The sequence below is a fragment of the Cydia pomonella genome, chromosome 13 (genome assembly GCF_033807575.1).
Source record: "Cydia pomonella isolate Wapato2018A chromosome 13, ilCydPomo1, whole genome shotgun sequence".
Classification (NCBI taxonomy): Eukaryota; Metazoa; Arthropoda; class Insecta; order Lepidoptera; family Tortricidae; genus Cydia; species Cydia pomonella.
In genome coordinates, this window is record NC_084715.1 from 5,204,939 (window position 1) to 5,227,364 (window position 22,426).

Genomic DNA, 22,426 nt, shown 5'->3' on the forward strand with positions numbered 1-22,426 from the left:
TATACAATCTTTTTTTTTTGATACAATGTAAGGATCGTATGTAAAGAGTAAAGTAAATAATTAAATATATAGGAAAAGAGAGCCCTCTTGAAGCATTTTAAGGAAACTAATTTCGAAGCCCTATCTCTATTTTGTATCCGAAACTAGCAATGTATGTATGCGTGCACATCTACATATGCATCCGTATGTGTAGGTACTTTATTGCGAAAAATTGCTCATTTGCTATCTATTTTACTCGATTTTGTTATAAATTTCAACATGTATCATCATCCCTATACAATATAAATACTCTTTATTGCACACCTCAATAAAAGAAAACAATACAAAAGAAAACATACACATAAGCACAGGTAAACAACATGCGGTCTTATCGCTAAAAGGCAACCCTTGGGTTGCGGAAATTAAAAAAATTACATTGTCAGTAACCGTCGCGCTGGTAGTGGTACTGGATAAAAATAATGGTACGAAAGTGTGATCAAGAAAACAATAAATGTGATAATTAAGGTCAGTAGGTAAATTGAAGAAAATTTAAAGTTTGATAATCACTGCTGTTTTTTAAATAGGTAAAGATCTGATTGTTTCTGGTCCGATCTTTACCTGGAAGGGTCAAGATCGGATATCGGTCTACAGCAGTGCTAGGTCTGTTAACACAATTACAAAAACAAACACAGTTTCATCACAATACGCAAAATAAATTACAGAGCGAAGATCGGATAGAAGGAAGAATTCGCGAAATTTACCTTGCTCTCTGTGATTGCACATAGCACAAGCCCGACTCCCTGAGCGACGCGGGGACACTGACAGTCGAGGCGCAATGAAATGGCGTCTTACACAATGTTGTCAACATTAAAAAATAAAGCCAAATTAGGGGGAAATGAATGTCCTACGTTCTTCACCCGCATCCGGTATTTACCCAACATACCTTAATCGTTGAACCGCCGCATTTCAAAATGGCCCTTATTTTGATATCGGCTAGCCGTAATGTAATACGGCGGATTATACAATACGACTGCGATACTTATATATAAATCCCCTCGTCAATGTAATTTCATTAAATTTGCTATAGTAGTAGTAGATTAGTGGCAAACATCAAAGTAGTTATCTTTTACTTGTGACGCACAAGTGTGAGCAATGTAAAATATTATGTTTCTAAAAAAAATTGCCTACTACGTAATAAAAGAAAATGTGATTATTAAATTATAATACGAAAGGTGGTCAAATCGCAAAATGCTGTCGTTTTATTTAAAATAATGAAATAATTAGACCAGTTCCGAAAGTACCGGGAAATCCCGGTTCTTTAAAACAGTACCGGTTCTGCAATCCCTAATAAGGATGTTATGCCCATCACTATTCCTTCTGTGTACGTATATTTAGAAACTGTCTCCGCCTCCAATTCGTGCGATAAGGACAACTGCAGCTCGGACCGAAATTCACTCGCAAAAAACTCAAAAATCGAGGTTTCGCTCTCGACTGTTTCCTCCTCCAAAACGCAACTAATCATTATGAAATTTTGGAAATTGCAAGAGGAAGAAATAATCTATGCCGCTATGTTTTGATTTTTTGGATATTTTTTGTCATATTTGTATACTGTGCCTTTTTTTACAGCCAATTCAATTTAGCCGTTTTTGCGATTTTCGAGGCGCTGTATCTTTCTTCAAAATAAAATAATCCAAAAAAGCAAAACATAGCGGCACAGATATTGATGATATTGATCTTATTTGAAAAAATCACTGCTCTAGGTTAAAAATCCAGGGAGGAATCAGTCGAGAGCGTTTGTATGGAAAAATCGCAACTAGGAATTCCTCTTAACGGTCTAACACCCGACAACTGAAAAATCTGAAAGTTCAGGATTTCCGCAAAGTAACGCCTGATTCTATTAATTATCTGGTCACATGTGGCAAACCCCTCCCCCCTGGTGTAACGTCACAAATGTCACAATTTTGTTTTTATAGAAATTGATAAATGAATTAGTTATTACTATTTTTTTTATAAAAGGTATAAAAATTACACGAATATAAACGATTATCATTGCTAAAACTAGTTATTTAACGGTACAGTGAATAAATAAAAACAAAACAATTTTCGGTTACAGATGAAGTTGAAGTGACATCATAAAGTTTGTGACTCCCCCCCTCCCCCATGTCACAACATGTCACATTTTCCTGATCCCCTCCGTCCCCCTAAACGTGTGATGTAATTAATAGACGACCCCTAATTTCATAGAATTTTGACGTTTATGAAAACATTTCCACTCTCTGTTATCAAACACGGTGCAGAGTTAGTTTAGCCAGACTGACCTTTTATAATTACATACTATGTGCTTAGTAGCTTTTGCCTGCGATTTTGTCTCATTTCGATGATAATAATGATTGATCAAAACTATCCTATGTCCTTATCCCGGTACTCAAAATATCTCCATACTAAATTTCAGAATTCGGTTTAGTGGTTTAAGCGTAAAGAGGTAATAGACAGACAGACCGACATAATTGCTTTCGCATCTATAATACTAGTTATAGTAGGAGCATTCCATGAAAACGGTTTTTTTTTCTTCTAGTCTTTTTAACAAAATCTATTATTAAAGCAATGCCTCAAAGTATTGGCGTAATTATGAGTAGAGATGCCACGAATATTCGGCAACTATTCGGTATTCGGCCTTTTCGGCCACTTCGCCGAATAGGCCGAATACCAAATATCTCTTACACCTACATAAAAAGATAAATTGAACAATAAAAACAACCGCAACCAAGCACTTCATTTAATGTTTAAAATGTTTTCTTGGAAAGTTGTTAACTGAAGACTGTTTTTTGAGCATTTCTGGTTACTAATAATTTTATATTTTTGGTTACTAATAATTTTATTTTTATCATGGGTTTTTTCATAATAAATATGAGTCAATATGTACAAATGTTATGCCGAAAATTCGGCGCTTTGGCCATAAAAAATTTGGGGAATCTCTAATTTAAAGTACGAATCACTTACGTAACATTTGCTTTAATGTCTAATTTCTTTGTCAACTTACGTATCATAGTAAAAGTAGGTCATAAAGTTTTTTTAAGAACACAAGCGTCTTTAAGATGACAATAATAATACACGATAAAAATACAAGCCATATTAAAAGTACGAGGCTTTGAAAGTAAAAAAAAAAAATTGCAATTGTCGATTACGTAACGGTGGAATTCTCCAGTATGGATTATCTCATGTGTATGCAAGTACACTAAGTACTACATATAATTCTATGTTCGAGGCATAATACCATGCACTTTACCCTGTAACCTCATTCTAGCTAGACAGACTAAATATAATGACAATTAAAAATGAATTAAGTATCATAGTTTACCTTAAAGAGTTTCCCAAAGCGTTTAAAACGGAACACGCAATGGAGCCCATTGTTAAATATTAACAGAAAAGGCAACTTTCGGCTGATTCAAGTTGGACGGATATAAAGTTGTGACGTCATTTAGCTATTTACAACTGGTTACCGGATCGTCTGATCTATCCATCGCTTTACGCGGGCGAGTCGGGCCAGTGTAACCATAGCCTTAAGATTGATAACCAAGCATTTCTGGGGGCCTACCGCGGAAACCGAAATTCGCAAATTGCGGTGATCTTTCTCTTTTACTCACACTAAGACATAATTAGAGTGACAGAGAAAAATGCCCGCAATTGACGAACTAGCAAACGAAATAGCAAAAAATGGAGGCGGCGGTGTAGGCGACCGGTAGCTTAGCTGTGTCGGAGTGTGTGTTGTGCTTGCTGATGCTCTGCTACTGGTGTAGGAGGGCTCGGGGCAAGGCGGGACTCAATAAATTGCGTGGAATTGAACTTTAGTATAATATATGAAACATCTAATACTTGTTTTGCTATTTTTCAGGGTTTCTCTAATAACAAAAGTTACTTATAGTCATAGGTCTATACCCATTCACATATACTCGTATTTTTGTATTTACGTAATGCTGTACACACTCGTCGAGAGTCTCGGCACCGCTCCGATCCAATCGGAGAAGCGACGAGACGAGGAAGAAACAGACGAGAAGGGAGCAGCAAGTACACACTGGTTCTCGGCCTGTCTCGGGGTGTCTCGACGAGTGTGTACATGATTCGGTCAATTTATGTTCTAATGTATGAGAAACACAAACAAATTATATCCAGCTTGAAACTTGATGTGGTGCTTTACGCACACTAGCGTCCCATCCCCTCCCCCTGACGCAACCCCCCCCCCCCCCTTTAGCATGAAAATGTCCCGGTTGACGGTTTATTTTCATTTTTGAGAAAAGTATTATAGAGTTAGGAAAAAAGTGACAATGCAAGAAATAATCCTTATCAATTCTTAACAAATAAGGTTATATTATTTTTTTGTTATAATGCAACATTTGTATGTTGTATTTGTATTATACCACACGACAAAATTTTGCCGTTTAACAAGCTGGGTCAAGATGGATCATGGAGTGATGGGTCAGCATGATGGGGTAGTGGTGTCGGATGGCTTATGGCGCCGCGGGAGGCGATGGGATGGCCTCGGTGTCGGTTTTTCGTCCGCACATCAAAGGTAGTGGGCCAGCGATGGTGCGTATGCGTACGCATCTATACACGTGGCCCATTCCATAATGCGTGATCTCAACCATCGCATGGCCATGGTTGAGATCACGCATGGTCCAGCGCTGGGCCATCGTGTAGATGGGCACCAGACGAGTTACTGAAGAAACTAGAGCGCTCGACTCGCTAATGCTTGCACAGGGATCGGAACAACTCAATCTGATCGTGTATTCTCGGACAACTCCGATGGATGTTACAGTGTTCCAAGTTTTTAGCTCTGATTTGTGTCTAGGTCGGGTATTCTTAAAATTGGATCGAATAAGTACAGGTTATACGAACGTGAAAACGGTCAAAATAATTAAATAGTACTTAAGCGTAGATTCAGATCCGAAATATGGTAGGTTTTTTTTTTTTTAAACGTTTGCTGTGTCAGTTGAAGACACAGGGCCCTCGCTACTGATACGGGCGACCCTGTGTCCGAGGTGACATTTTCGAAGGTTATAATTGTTTATACGATGCCGGGTCCGGCATCATCATCAGGCTAAGAGCAATGCTGATGCACGAATTGAAGACCCGGCGTTGCTGTTTTGATTGAGCTAATATGGATTCATGGTCCCCGCGTAGGGTAGGGTAGTGGTGATGTGTGATTAAGTTATGATTTTCTTGTTGTTTGAGAAACGTTAAATGTTGGTTTGAGATGTAAATATGGTTTGAAATTTTAGTTTTTTTGATTTTTGAGTTGGCACAATTGGTCTAGGTTGGAGGGACCGCAGTAGAAATAAATAGAATCTCTCAACGGACGCTGCTGCCCGTCCGTCGGTTTTCCCTTAGTCGCCTTTTACGACACCCACGGGACGAGATGGGGTGGTGCTATTCTAAACGCCGGCACCACACGGCGAATATGGTAGGTTATCGCAGCAGGTCCTAACTGACCTGCTCAATGAAGATGGCATATGAAACTTTGCAGAAATGTCAGAAAAAATGTCCGGGAGGCTTATTCCGTAGTAATAACTGGTTGAGATTTTGATTTGAATTTGTTCTTGGTGTTTGGATTTAGTATGGAATGGATAGGTATGACCTGTCAGCTGTCAGTCATATAGTTATTATAATCAGAGTAAACCTTCCGTTTTAAATAACAGATAAGCATAAGCACTGAGGGCTTCGAAAATCGAAAATTTCGTTATCTGCCTCTTAATTACTCTTGCATTTTGGAGTGATAACAAGGGAGATAACGAATTTTCGATTTTCGCGGTAGATCTTTAGGTCTTTAATTTTAAATTTTTTTAAGAGTTAGATTAATTAAAGAGTTAGGAGCATTGAATGATTTGTATGAAAAATTGATGTACCCAAGACGAAACCATAAGGCTCGCATTGTCAACAAGTTATCAGATCTCATGTAGAGCCAAGCTTCTAACTTTGCACGCCGTATCTCTACAAGATTTTACATGAAAAAGTTTTTGTTGGGATTCCAATTTTCTCCAAAGAAACATCATGAAACCTATAATGTCTTATACTTAACAGGGAGGAATATCTTTGCGATCCTAGCGAAATAATAGTATATTTTCTATGAAATTCCATTTCGGGAGAAAACGTTTTCCACATATTAAATCTTAACAAATCACTTTGATTTTGATGTCGATCGCTTCCGGAAAATATATTCTAGGTTTATAGTTTTGGCTTTAAATTTTTTTTTTTTTGCATTTGAAAATAGGAAAACCTTAACCTAGTTTTTCATCGTGTCAATAACATACTAAAAAATCATGGAGAATGGAAAATATTTAGAAGTGGAAAAACGTTTTCTCTTTTTGTATGGACGATCACGTCTTAAATATACTCCTGCAACGGTATCATGGTCGCATTTTTATCACCTGTCACTATTCCCGTCACTTTCGCACTTACATACTTGTTAGAACGTGACAGGTATGGTGACAAATGATAAAGAGCCGACCATCTTAGCCCTACTGTAGGGCGAAAGTGACAGGCATAGTGACAAGCGATAAAAATGGAACCGTGCTGCCACTGCAGGAGCCCAGTATATTATACCAGCTGTAAAATTATTGGTAACAAATTTCTTAGCATCTTTATGTACATCACCGTGTAGGTAAGCCTAAAACGAAACTCCTTAAATTAGGGTTACCACAAACACGCCGTAATTCGTTTACCATCGCTTTGAGATCGGCCGTTCCCTAATAACGAGCGTCCAGCTTTAAGCTAATTATTGGCCACTGATGAGATTCATAAAGGCATTGCCCTACTGCCTGGTATTTTCCTTGCATCCTACTAACATTAATTATATACGGGTCATTTTCCTTGCATCATAATAACATTATTATACACCGGCTGTTAAAACTCGACAGGTTAAAGGCGTATTCTTGACCGCATTTAGAGACTAAAATTTCAGATAGTAACAATTCTTGTGAATAATTGGTTTTGTAATAACTTAGTGATAAAAGCCTTTTTTAGCTGCGACGCTGCCTCTATGACTTGGTTTAGACATATCTATTGACAGACATAAATATTTTTAAAGGAAACTCAAATTTTTTGTTTTCACATAAGAATAAAAACTTTACGTACTTTTTTTTTATACTACGTCGGTGGCAAACATGCATACGGCCCGCCTGATGGTAAGCAGTATCCGTAGCCTATGTACGCCTGCAACTCCAGAGGAGTTACATGCGCGTTGTCGACCCTAGCCCCCTCCCAACCCTCGTTGAGCTCTACTCAACACTCGTTGAACTTATTCGTTGTAATGTTTTTTTTTTCGCAAAGATGTAAAAAGAAATAACGCGTCGTGTATAGAAAACACAAAATAAAATTGTTCGGCAAAAGCAAATGTTTTTTATCGAAATTTACCAAAACTTACATAACTTTTTTTGCTCCTTTTCAAAAATGCTTGTGGTTAAAATTTGTCGGGTTTTACCAGTACACAGGGCCATAAATAAATTGTTTTAGGTTATAATTTGACTATACGAAAAGTTTATTTTTATATGGAGTAGCTGGATCGAAATTATTTTCGTTGTGTTAATTTGGACCACACAAACACGCGTGTGTTTCTTTTTTTTTTTAAGTCGAACCGGTTAAGACTAATTAGACTATGAAGTAGTAGAATATAAGCTCCAGTATGTATTCTCTACTAAGTATAAGACGACCGGGCTGGCCTAGTGGGTAGTGACCCTGCCTATGAAGCCGATGGTCCCGGGTTCGAATCCCGGGTGTCCCTGAGTGGGTGTTTTAGTCAAGTATGTATATCGTCGCCTAGTACCCATAGTACAAGCTTTGCTTAGTTTGGGGCTAAGTTGATCTGTGTGAGATGTCCCCTAATAATAATTTATTTATTCGTAGTTTTCGGTCACAGAAGTCAAAACTTTTTGTATAGCTGAAGTACCGACTTTATATTTACCTATTTTCCTAAGTAAGTATGTAAGTAATGGTACAATACAGGTTGTTACAGGTGATAAAAGAGTTCACATGGCACCCCGGGGGGTATGGCAATTTCCTTAAAACTATATTTACATAAGGCTACTTATATCTAAAATATGATTTTTCTTAACTAATTTGTGTAACAATTGTGAAGCTACCATATATCGTTGTCTAGGTACCCACAACACAAGCTTTATTGAGCTTAGTCAATTTGTGTAACAATATCCTATATAATATTTATTTATTATTATCATAATACCTATTTATATGGGACTTGCGAACTACGCACTAAACTAGCCAACAGGTCGGTTTGTTACAACAAAATCGGTTACAGGAAATTGATAAAATTCTTTATTTATATTACTTAAGTTCAGTTATTTTTTGAATTACCTACACAATGAGTTCGGCTATCAGTTTTCAGTCTACTAAGTTTGTTTTCCTCGAAACGTTATACCTAAATATGATTTCAATTACGTACAAGTTCAACGAGTAGGAAGTAGGAAGTAACTGAAAAAAGGAGAAGTTCAGATTTCAGATTTATTTGGAGAATGTCCACTTTTTTATTTTCACTGCTTAAAGTCCACAATTCGCGTAGGTAATCTAATAGTTCTTGCGGGTTGAAATTATTTTGTAAATAACGAAAATACTTGACAACAAAAATTAGTTTAAAAATTAAAATACTACACGCATACACATACTCTATGGAAGACCAACGGCCGATTTTTGAATTTCGAGCGCTCGATTTCGTGTACTACTAGGTTTTCCAGAGGGGCTACAGTATGGAGTTCTTCAAAAAAGGAGTGTACAGGTTTTTAAAGGCTCGGCAACGCCTGCAATACCTCTGGTGTTGCAGGCGTCCATGGGCTACGATGACTGCATACCATCAGACGGGCCGTATGCTTGTTTGCCACCGACATGAAACCAAATTCTACTACTTAATAGAATTGAAAACGACTGGTCAATGCCACTAGGTTCCCAATTTCTATTGCTTGCATTTCAAATATGATCGATTCGCCATTTTCCACAGATTATTTATCGATGAAATCGAGCACTGGAAATTAAAAAATTGACCCCCGGTGCTGGCTTTTGCTTATATAATGAGTTTGTGTCAATTTCGTGCTGCATACTTAATGATTTTGTTGACTCTACATGTTTTGTGATCGTCACGAATAAATGTATTTTTATCATTTTTCAAATAATAGAGAGTACTCATAAAAATAGTAGAATATCCAGTAACATTGAGAGTGAGACCACATTCTTTTCTTTTTATACTATATTTAACCCCCATTCGATTTATTAGATTTTTTTTAAATCCTGGTTTCTGGAAAAAAGAAAATTTGTTGCTGTCATGATTTAAAAAAATAATAATGGCCTGGAGCCAAGCCGTCATGACATGATAACAGATCTGTTTTTATGTAGGTTTTGATTGTAAAATTATTTTTAGAAGTTTGCAAGTTTACTTTTATTCTAACAAAGTACTTATTTTCTAAGCAAATAAACTCACATATTTTTAGGATTCACATTGTAATTTGTTTCAGAATGTATAAAAAATATTCCTTATACGATAACTATTCATGGCCAATGACCTCCGAATCTCATAAAACAATAAGGTAAGTGCACCGATAGTCGATTCCGTTTGATTCGGCCGGGCAAGGACGGAGTAATGCATTGTCCGTGCCGTGCACCCCCGAAAATACAGCCGCGAAAAAACGCCACCTCCCAGTAATGTCCCCCCACCGCGCACTAAGCTTCTTTTTTTTAATACATAACTTTTTTTCAAGATGCATTTTTACATGTTTCGGTCTAAAACTTTACACACCCAGCGGCAGAGCCGACGAAAACGGTAACGCCTCTCGAAGCACGGATTTCTCGCTCGCGCGCACGCAAAAACGCCACCGGACGATAGTGGCGCGAGCGAGACGCCCCACTCGTGCCCACTGCTGCGTCTTCAAGCAAGATTAAGGCTCTATTCCGCTTTCCCGGACGCATATTCTTGATCAAAACGCATCCAAACGTAAATATTGACCGCACTCACCCAAGAAAATGTAACATGCGTAACAAACTACGCAAAGGAAACGACTGATTAGCGTTATTAAAAAGTTGTTTAAACCGAACCGTACGTCTCACTCTAGCGTCCACTACGAAGGCATTTGCGCCACGACAATTGAGTTGAGTTGAATTGAATTGAGTTGGTTAAACCGTAAAAACTGTGCGGGCGGGCATGGCGCGAGAGCGAGACGAACAAAAGGCGGGTCGGCCGAGAGACCGCTGCCTTCTTCTCCTCGACTTACGCCGACTCGCGTAGTGAACGTCAGCCGACTGACGTGGCCGGCCGTGTTTGCGTTCGCGCGTTTGACATCCGTTAAAAAAAACATTCCGCGCGTCTTCTGAATTTAAACTTTTTAAAACTGACTGGGTTTTTTATTGGTGCGCCACAGTGCATGGATTGATTTGTTTCCTTTGAAGACAAATTGGAAGTATTGCAGTGAAGTCATAGTCGGTGGTATTGGCCGTTGAGACGCTATAAAGTGATGTATCAGCGACCGCCGGGCAATTAGCGATTGCTTCGTAAACAAAGCCTTTCGCCTAAACTGCAGACTCTTGGAATATTGTAAGTGTAATATTATCAAAACTAAGCTAAGCTTTAGTAATGTACAACTTTTTTGAAGTAGAAAACTTTCAAAACTTTTTAGACGTTTACTTTCATGAAAAGAGAGCATGAAAACCCCTTAACGATTGTTTTAACGGAATGCCTCATATAAAACACCCACACGGTCAAAATACGGCAGTAGGAAATTGTATGTAAATTCGAAAATCGAATGTGTGCTGATTGGTGGAATTATTCCGAGAAAACGCTTGTGTAATGAGAGGAGTATCCTGATAATTCGTCGAATTAATATATGACGAAAATAATGTATTAACTTTCGCGAAATGGTTTATTATATTTTTGAGGTGCGAAACAGGAAAGTAGCCGTTGGGCGGAGCGTCGATCCCAACAACCAGCTGATTGGTTCAAATACTTGTGTTGCATTTTCTGTAGGTATTTTTTTTACTTTTTGCACGCGGGAAAACTTTTTGCTGAACTTTTTTTGTTTGCGTATCAATTTTCTTTCGATGTGAGGGAATTCGGATATATCGAATGAGCACGTGTACTTTTAAGAATGTGCATGTGTATGTGTATATACAGGTGGCTCAAATTCGTTGATATTTATAATTTTCAAAAATGTGTGCGTTTGTATATCAATTAAAGGTGGATATTTAGAAGATAATTTGTTTTCTTTAGTTATATGATTGTAAGTAGTTTACATTTTTAATGATATTTTGTAAAAGACTATCATGATGATGATGGTGATCCTGTTACCTATCCCTCCTATGTCCAGCGCGGCCTCCCAGCTCCGCCCAGCCAAAAAAAAAATTATAAAAGACGATTATAAGTAAGTAAAAAATCTTTTGATTTTTGTCAACGTTTTTTTGGACCATAGTAGGTCTTAGTAGTATACGTGTATCGTACTTACTTTGATGGATTGAAATTTATAAAATTATGTATGATCAAATGATTCAAATAAAAAAAATACTTTATACGTAGATTAAGAAGATCAAAATAACTAAGTAAAAATCTATCAAACGCCCGATGGATATCGGAATTAAACTAACGTATTCAGTTTTCGTGTCTAATGCCACAACCCCTAGACCACTCGATCCCACATTGGTTCGAATCCAACCTTAGTCACCATAGGCCTTTGTCATTTATCCTTAGTATATCCTAAGGCCTAAAAAATGGCATTCAAATTTGAAATCAACAGTGTAGGAAACGTTGGCTAAGTTTAGAAATCTAACGAAACGAAAGAAATGCGATGTTCCAATAGGGTAGGCAACTTTCAAACGTTTGCATAGATGGCGCCATCATAGCTTTCCCGTCTTTAGTTTAGTTCTATGAGATTTGGCTTAATCTTTTTGGCATGTATAAAAAAAATTGGGCTCAATTCTAGCCTTTGACAGGGCTGACGCCATCTGTAAAATGTCTACTTTCAATCATATTGAAGTCTATAGTCTACGGGCAGGACCGTGGGCATCAGGATAAATTTCTAAAATTATGAAGGTTACTATCTCGAAACATTTAATAAGAATAGTTATTTATGCCCTAACTGTATTTAATTAATAGTTAATTAATTTAGCAATTATGTGATAATCGATTAATGTTGATGAATAATTCATTTACGGACCTCGTGAAACTAACTAGTTACTTCGTTTTATTATAATTGAATTTCTACTATTAACTGCACTTTTTTTTCCTCCTGTAATTAAATTTCATACAAAATGATGCATACTATATTTTTGTTTCATAGTAGAGGCGAGCATTATCCCTACTTATAAATACGAAATTAGTCTTATAAATTAAACAAAAAAATATTTTTACAAAAAAAAAAACTGGGCGCGATAACTAGTGCACCGGAAAATAGAAAAGAACCATTAATAGGGAGTATTACTGCAATGTTCTGCCGCCAGAGAGCAGCACTACCACATATTGTAAACCATAGAGTAACTTATACATACTATGCCCTAAAGTTTCTTGAGAAGTTTTCTCAATGACATTGATGCATCAAAGTGGTGTGGCGAAACGCGAAAATCGCATTTTCGTTATCGATTGATATGCAAGAGTTATAGAGAGGCAGATAACTTCTATTCTCGGGTTTCACGGTGGGCTAGTGGCGCCCTCTACGCAGGGTTTAGTGTAATATCCCCTAATGAGTTTATCGATACAACGGTCTAGCCAAAATGACAATGATGACAATCATACATTAACAAACGCTAAACGAAATTAAAAATGTATCGAGAAGACAGATGCTACGAAACGACACGTGACAATTTCCATACATTATTTACGTTTCTTTTTTTTGCCACTTTTTTATGTAATCTGTATTGCCACTTTTCTAGTCAGGACCGAGAACACCTTTCATCGTTATAGGAGAACAAAAAAGTCCCTAAATTTCCATACATTTTTCAAACTTTCCGTTTTGTTACCGCCATACAAAGTATATGGGGAAATGGTAACACAATAGGAAAAAACTCTGGGATATTTTTCCCCTATTAGGATCGAAAGAACTGATTCCAAATAGAAATAACCCAAAATTTATGAAAAAATACAGCAATAATAAGGAATCCCAACAGCTATAAAAGATACATTCATCTGTTTAGATAGTAATACAGAGCCAATTATAGGAACTCTCAAATAAAAACTGGATATTAAATTACACAGTTCATAGATATAAAAACATATGTGATACAAGATATTACAATATGGAATATATCAAAGATTAAATAAAAGAGAAATAAAAAGATATGAGCAGACATAGGAATCCGTGGGGCAAAATTGTTTGACAAGTAGGGAGTTCCTGTATCGATAAACTCAACTATCCATGCTAGTTCTATATACTAGCATGGATAGTTGAGTAAAAAAACGATTAAATAATAATTCAATATACTCTTCTTCGTTTTTAAGACAAGACAAGACAATTTTATATCATCGATAGTCGAGTTTATCGATACAGGAACTCCCTACCTGTCAAACAATTTTGCCCCACGGATTCCTATGTTTGGATATGAGCAATGAGTAAGAACACTATAATTTATAAAAGTATACTAAAGTTAAACAACTTAATAAAATAAAATAATCCGTCAACCTCTAATTCGGTTTAGGGTTAGTTCCAAACCTTTAGATCATTGTTGGGCAAAAGGCACACTCTGTCTCCCCAGTGCACCCCCAGTAGCCCAATGCCCTCGAGGGTGCATATAGGATAGATATAATAGCTATACGTGCTTCCGGTATAGGTAAGAGGAAAGGGAATACGTAGGCTGCTTTGGAAAATACAATACTTCAGGAAATTATTATTGATAATTATTATAAGTACCATTTAAAAAATGTATTGAATATGAAGGCGAAAACTATGAAAAATAATTTTAACATACTTTTTTTCTATTCCCGAAACTTTCAGTTTGCCCTACGATTACGTACGGTAACGTTCGATTTGAAGCTGGCCCGAAGCGGCTAATCTTTTGTCTATTGTTAACTAAAACGGCGCGTGCCCACTACCTGCAAAAAAAGGGTCGAATATTTCTAATTGGCACTTGAGCGCGGGCTAGTCCAACGCTCAAAAAACCAGTGTAGGTGTGCTCTCCGATAACGCACGTTTGTTACGCATATCGAGGACACTTTTTAGACTGGTTGGGTGGCGTTCGACTCGCCGGCATTCCGTAACCGTATAGGGACCACACAAGAAATCGCAAATTATTTTCCATTTGTTCATTTTGAATCTTATTTCAATTACCATAGGAGTTGTAATTAAATAACCGGTTAAAGTGACCGGGCCCTTTTTTTGCAGGTAGTGGCACGCACCGTTTTAGTTAACAATGGACAAAGGGTAAGCCGTTGGGGGCCAGCTACGAATCTAACGACTATAACATCAATGGTTTTCCATTTAAATACCTAATAAGCGTAAGGCAGTAAGTTCGTGTTCTTCTCTCTCTCTCACTGAGCATATGCGTGAAGGAGATGGAAGTGCGTGCCTGGGAGCGCAGATATCATATTTTTTCATTTAAAATATTTGTGTTTTAATAATAAAAAAAGTAATAGCTGAGTTCCCTCAAGGATGATATTGCTCATTTTTAGAAATAAGTTTCATATTTTTAGTTTTTGTGTATAATTTTTTATAGTTGTTTTTCTATCGTGCGAAAGTTAAAACTTAGGATTCGAATTGCTGAAGTCCCTAGTGGTCAGAAAAGCCTCAAAATTGATAAAAAAAAACAGTACGACTTTTTAAAATCTGTTTTCTGAACCTACTCCACCGTAATAGAAATGATAATCAACAATACAATATACTCCAACATGTATGGAGTATTGAGACAAACCTTCCTGTTATAAGTTATAACACTATATTTTAATTTAGTTAAGATAGAAATAATTATTTTATATAAAGTATCCACATTTATAATGTTGTGTTGACGTATTAATTATAAAAAGCTTTGAGCATTATAACAGTCGATTCATATAAAACCACCGATAAGACTAAGTATATTTATTGATTTATTATTAAATTATTAATATATTTTCAAAGGAAAGTGCGCCTGCGCAAGCGTAAGAAAATTCATTAATTACGATATTTTAATGAAACTTACCCGTTGGTGGCCAATTTCTCCCACGAAAATAATAAAATAATTATTTTATTAAGAAACGTATAGGTTTCCATTGAATTTACAATACCTGGAGCTGCGTAAAAAATGCTTAATAGTAAAAAAAATCTCGAATAATCTAACTTCGCCGACCATCCCATCTTAAAGGCCGGTGATGCTCTTGCAACCCCTCTGGTGTTGCGGGTGTCCATGGGCGACGGTAATCGCTTATCATCAGACGATCCGTCTGCTCGTTTGCCTCCTATGTCATAAAAAGTCCCCAACGTCGTGTAATATACTCGTATTTTTTTAAACTTAAATTAAATAATTAATTACTAAACGCGCCTACGATATAATTTATAGTCTGTCAAGAAAAATATGTCAGTAGCAATGTACAGCAAAATGAAGTAGGGCAACACTCATTTCATTTCATTTCACTCAAAAAGCAGTATTGCGTTGGTATTGCGCTAAGAAAAGCAGCAATGTGAACCAAAACATGTACCTAATGATCATAACCTCAAATTTTACAAATATTTACGATCAACGAGCGTGATTGTATATTGTACGCACCTTGACTTTGCTTAAGTTCATGCACAAGCTTATTTAATATATTGGTATTTAATGGTGACAGCAGAAACTTCTCTTGAAATAGCAACGATTCAGAATGTAAACAAACATGATGGTTGTCATACACTATCCACATTCCACAGATAAAACACAGACGATTTTGAAATTATTCGAAAACAGTGTTGCTAACCCGCGATGTTTCAAACTTGCCTCCTTTTGCTACTGACAAAATTTGCTTGACCAAAATATAATGGAATTCTGATTAAATGCTACTTAGTTACGGCGAATTTAGGCCATGTATTTTTGCCAATACCTTATTTTCAATGTACGGCAACATCGCTAACGGGGCCTGGTAGTGACGTTGAGTACTAGATATAATAATTTGCCACAGCAAATGTATAAGTTGGTGAGAGTTAAGAAGTCCATTTTGATAGCTATGAATTGACCCTTGTATTTCCGAAGCTAAGACAGACTGTTAACTAATAGCCTTAAGGCCACTTGCTCCATCCCACTAACCCGGGGTTAACCGGTTAAACCGTTAACCCAGTGTCAAATTGTATTGGTAACCATGGTAACTCCAGGTTTAACCGGTTAACTTCGGGTTAGTGATTGGTGCAGGTGGCCCTTAGTGTCATGTATTAACCCTATCAGGCACAGAACATTAAGCCCAAAGAATCTGGAACTTCCTCCGAAAATACCGTCACAACAGATCACTGCTTGGTCGACGTGGCAATCAAACCACACTAACAATAGTAGTGTCATATACATAGAAGGGTCAATTCATAACATAACTGTCAAAATTTACTTCTTACCGGCCAGGGACTGTAGTTTTGAATTAAAGCGAGCTAATAAACAAAATCATTACACAATTAAACAATTGCCAAAGGTTTCCCAAAAACTGGAACTCTAAACAATTTTATCTTAACCATCTGCAATTATCAATTAAAAATATCACGCATTTAGCGCCACGCGTCATTACCAATTAATTTGAGACTAAATAGAAAATTACTGTTTTTTCACACGACGAAAATGAGAAACGCTATGTATAGGTCACATTTTTTGCTTGTAGTCTTTGCTGTGACTTTTATATATATATATTGTTGTCTGAGTACCCACAACACACACCTTCTTGAGCTTACCGTGGGACTTAGTCAATTTGTGTAAAAATGTCCTTATAATAATATTTATATTTAAGTATTGAGAAACTGTGAAGTGCTTCTGGTTTTCAATATCAGCCCACATTCGAAGTTTCCCCAACTTACATCATTATAATCTAAATAACTATAACCCAATAATCTTATGTTCAAAATATGTAGGTACCTCGTGACTCACTGATCTCTCGACTCATTGCTGTGAATCAGTCATTTCAACTGATGACAATCATTATGACATAGTTAATGATTAATCAGACTGATTTTTATGTACATCAAAATATGCAAAAATACCTAAATATGCTTTTACTTTATTATATAAATATTATTGGAAAACCGTAGTAAAACCTAGTAAACAACAATATAAACTTTGCATTCGTTTTATGCTTAGTATTATTTTTAATTTAGTTTTAATAATATCTATATTTAAGTATCTTTAACATTTATTGTTTAACTTGTAATTTATTTGTATAAATTAACAATATTTTAAATATAGTTTTATTGAAGAAGAAAATTGTGCATTGAATTTTAATTTGCCAAAATAAAGATTCAAATTATAATGGATCGGAAGACCTTTTTATTGGCCTCTTAGCAGCTAGAGGTTAAACGAGTGTTTCTTTTTTTTTTGAAATTTTTAATGTGACCTTTTTGCCACTTTTGTGTTATTTCTAGCTAGGATCTCGAGCCCTTTTCATCCTTATAGGAGAAAAAAAGTGTCCCTAAATTTCCATACATTTTTCGAACTTTCCAGTACAAATTTATGAACAAATATAAAATGAATGATAGTGGCATTTTTTTTAACAAACGCTCAAACAATGTGAAGATATCTGTCTTCGATAGAGATAGGTACATAAGATCTTAGACTGACGAAGTGAATCATCAATTTAATTATTGACCAATTAATATGTTTCCTTCGAGAGACGAACTAAATGTGTGTGTAATAGTATTGCAGTATATTTCCTGTTTATGTTTAAAATGTCAATATTCACCTAAAGCTATATTGTATGTAAACTATTTAGTTACACACTCTAATACTTAACGCCATGACATTTTGCTGTTTTGTAAGCTATGTATGTATACTTTACACGAGTAGATACTATAACATCTACTTAAAAATGCTTTAATTACAAATCCTCTAAGGGCCACTTGCACCAATCACTAACCCGGGGTTAACCGGTTAAACTTGGAGTTACCATGGTTACCAGTACAATTTGACACTGGGTTAATGGTTTAACAGGTTAATCCCGGGTTAGTGGGATGGTGCAAGTGGCTCTAAGTGTTATATCCTAAGTCCCCATGTACCTGTATTTAAGTAAAAATCTAACTCTAGTTTTGAACTGATATAGAAATAAATGAAAGTTCCAAATTCAAAAGCACATAAAACGACCTGGGTCTTACGAGGGTGAGTATAGTCTTAGGTACGTGAAGAACTGCTACGTTTAATCATAGAAGCAAGTTGTCCATGTAATAAAGACGCGCCAGGCTTATTAAATGCTACATTCCATCTTAATCGCGCCATTAATTACTCAAAATTAAACATCTAAACATTGCCACTGATGTCACCTCAACGAATACAAAGGAATAATTGAAGTGTTCCATTGCTCGAGATTCAAATTGAACATCTCGCTATTTTACGACATACACGGGATCTGACAACTTTTATAACCGTCCAAACAATTACATCTAATCAGGCTTTATCTCCCGCACCGTTCACTCACGATCTATCTAAACGAGCGCGAAAGAGAGAAGTGTACAGACTTAGCTTCGCCCATCAATGTCTAATTGCTTTTATTATTTTAAGGCATCGTAATCATTATGGCGGCAATAAAAATTGTAATTACTTCTCATTAGTTCAATTAAGAATTTTCTAGATACGGTGTTAGTTGATATGTTGATTGCGCTACAAAGGCATTGTTTCGTGAAAGCACATTTTTATTGATATCTTCGAAATGGGTGAAATTCAATAATCAATTTTTATGATCGCTGATCAGCTACGCCTCGTAAAAGTTTAAATTTGATGTTCGTAACGAAATTTGTAATTAAAATGATGAATCTTAAGTTGCTTAAATACAGTTATAATGTTTATGTCTGTGGTGTGCAATACCCTTTCACATGCCTTTTGATCTCTAAAAGATTCCGACTCGAAAACTAAAGTAATTATTGGCGTTATTCATATTCGTCCGTCAAAACTAACAAACTTGTTTATCGTTTGTCATTTTGACATTTCTGTTTGATATAAAGTATGGAAGGTGGAGGTAAGGAAAGAAATCTCCATATACCAAAAACTGTCATCAAAAAACCTTAAATAGGTGGCGCTACAATACATAGAGTACTTGAACAAAAAAATCAAATGATAGACAACGCACTTCACTTCGTCGATAACGCCTAGGTTCTTAGCTACTCTAGCGCTACTCTGGAGAAATTTGGAACTATTATTTATAGCTGACAGCTGGACACTTTTGCAACAGTTCTATCATAAGAGATTTCTCTCCTCTTAAATCCACACTCCATAATAAAAAGATACTACATTATATTTTATGACGGGTTGCTACCTAAGTTTTAACCTCCTAAGACCCTGAGTACAAATTTTTGTACATATTCCAAAATCTATTTTGAACTTTTATTATGTAACTAAGGGTTCCAAATTCAAAAACAAAACAATTGCTTCTGGGTCTCAGGAGGTGAATAAGGTGGTAAATTACAAATTTCAACAAACTTCAGTATTTTTATTACTAAACCAAAAACTCTCCTGTATAATTAAAGATAAAACTGGAAGAACTTCAGAGCCCCTAGTGTAAATTTATCCGATTTTGAAACGTGACATACGAGTTTGCGTTAAGTCTTATTTAGTATGGGATTTAGATTTAGACACAGCGCGCCAAGCGGGACTTTTTGGAAACTCAAAATCTCATACAAAATAAGACTTAACGCAAACGCGTACGTCACGTTACGCCATCGAATAAATTTACTCTTGGGGGGTATTGTACATTGAGTACCAATCATCTGAATAGATATATTTTGTCGGAAAAAAGAACACCCACAACAAAATGAGAAACATAACGCAAGCCGAAACAGATTTGAAAAAGGAACAGCTTTCATTCAAGTTCGAGGAAGTTCGGTTAGTTTTTATTTATTTCTTGTCTTTATATCATAAAATTCATAAAAACGTGAAGGTTTCGTTTTTTCGTCCAACATGAACAAAAGAAGGGAATTTATGATATTGACTCGGGTGAAGTAAGAAAATATGTAACTTAAATAACTACGTATCTGAATTAAGTTGTGATATCTCTTACTTTACAATGAATTCTCACTTTAACTCGTTTGCGCCACTTTTTACACAATATTCTACATAAAATCATCTTCATTTACAAAACCAAAAGCAAGCAAGCAAAACGCATCGGAACATATTTGAAAAAGGAACATCTTACGAAAACACAAAATAATAAATAACATGCCAAAGAGCCTTACTGCACGGGCAAAGAGTCTACATTCGCTTGATCTTACGGCACTGGTAAGTTGGCACACGGAAGAAAAGTTCGCCGGTTCGTTCCACGCACGTGGTGGTCACGTGGAAAAACCCCGCCTTTCTGAACGGGGAAAGATATCTGACGTTCCGTTTTACGTTTCATTCTGCATTTAAGCTGTGAATAAGAGGTTGCGAAGTCTGTAGCATACCTACTTCATTGCGTTAGGTTTCTTACTAACAGGGAATAAATATATTTTAACAACAATTAATGAAATACTTTTTTTTTCTCTATTTATAAGCTAAGAAAGTTTACTATTACTTTTATGTTAAGTATACTTACTATTTGTCTATATTTTTAGAAGATTATTTTAAAGTTAGGTTATTATTCAGTGGCTTAGGAGGAATGACATATTAGTATTTTATGTTATTAAATTGTCTTATTTGACTCTATAGTATGACTTATAGGTACAAATATTCGGTTGCTACAATTTGGTAACTAAAAAATGCAACAGGTATTTTCAATGGTTTCAATAATACCAAGGTTTAAATATGTATTTGTATGTGAACCAGGCAATACTCAATATTCCCCACAGTAATTTATCGAATTGTATTATACCTATTTAGGTATTTACTCTCAGTTTCAACCAAAAGCCAAACTATTAGTGCAAAAACATCAAAGAGGCTTTTCCACGAATGAGCTCGGATTCGGTATTTTTTACTTAATATATTAGATCTCGCGATAACACAGCGAACTTTACTGGCGCTTAAGTCCTTTATGCCAATTTTAACATTTTTCAAAACCCGAAACGATAGAAAAATTCTATGTAAATATTAATAATTGCTCACAAAATTTCACGTGCAGAGGAAAACATCTGGACGTAAGAAAGCATTTTTACCCAAACTGAAACTGAGACCTTTGCTAACGCTCGGTCACACTACTCAGTACTCACACTACTTTGGGTTTTTTATTCTTAAGATAGGTTTAGTATCATAATAATAATGTATCATGGTTACTTTGAAATACCTATTGAATGATGTGGCACAATTTGAAAGAAATTTGATAAATACATTTAGTTAGTTACATGCTTGTAGACGTGTCCTTAACTTCTTTTTCTTTTTACAATCTACTTCCGTTAACAATTCATTAATATCATGTATTATCATATTATGTAGGTACCGTACCACCTTCGTCATAGCTCACTGGCATCCGAATCACTAGAAGATCTCACAGATTGAATTCTACGTTTCTTTTTAACGTAAGAGACTTCCAAATCTTGGAGTTTTCTTTTATAACGTTCGATTTTTACGCGAGTACACCGCTTAGGCTTCGGCATTTTGAAGGTCTGCTCGTTGCCACGCTCGAAAAAGGAACGAGGACAGAATATGGCGGTTGGAGCTTGTTGGGTCGGTTAGGAGTGTGGGATTGAAAAAAGTCGATACACTTACTTTTTAAAATATAGATCTTGGCCGACGACCGGTTTGGCCTAGTGGGTAGTGACCCTGCCTACGAAGCTGATGGTCCCGGGTTCAAATCCTGGTAAGGGCATTTATTCGTGTGATGAGCATGGATATTTGTTCCTGAGTCATGGGTGTTTTCTATGTATTTAAGTATTTATAAATATTTATATATTATATATATCGTTGTCTAAGTACCCTCAACACAAGCCTTATTGAGCTTACTGTGGGACTTAGTCAATTTGTGTAATAATGTCCTATAATATTTATTTCTTTATTTATTTATCTTTCTTTTACTCTGGAAATCGTGTTACGTTGCCTAGCAAGAAGAAACCTGGTTATTTATTATATCAGAAGAATGAAGCGATGAAATATAATCATGTTATGTAGATAAATGAGTGATGAAAAGCATTGTATCTATTCTTGGCACTTACCAGAGACACTCAAATATGCTGAGAATAGTAGTTAGATACCACCTTAGTCATAAAACTTAGAAAACATTTTGTCTCGTTCTAATATTCACAAACGTAAAACCGAGGAGTATGCGGTACCGAGTCAGTCCAATAGGGTTGTTTCCATCTACAAATCTTAGGGCAGAATTGTATCCCAATAAATTCTTTTGGATTATAAGAACATGTTAAACTACTTTTAGGGGGACCTGTAATGA

The 22,426-nt window shown here is 36.0% G+C and overlaps 1 protein-coding gene across 5 annotated transcripts in view; it reads left to right on the forward strand.

Moving 5' to 3' along the window:
• Positions 1-10,193: 10,193 nt before the first annotated feature.
• The window catches only part of LOC133524027 (POU domain, class 6, transcription factor 2), a 239,379-nt gene continuing 227,146 nt past the window's right edge, over positions 10,194-22,426 (forward strand). For 2 of the 5 annotated variants that reach the window (XM_061859797.1, XM_061859796.1), the window contains exon 1: positions 10,194-10,564. The gene's annotated coding sequence lies outside the window, so the exon portion shown is untranslated. The remainder of the gene's footprint in view (positions 10,565-22,426) is intronic. The other 3 variants (XM_061859798.1, XM_061859800.1, XM_061859801.1) reach the window with 3 other exon arrangements.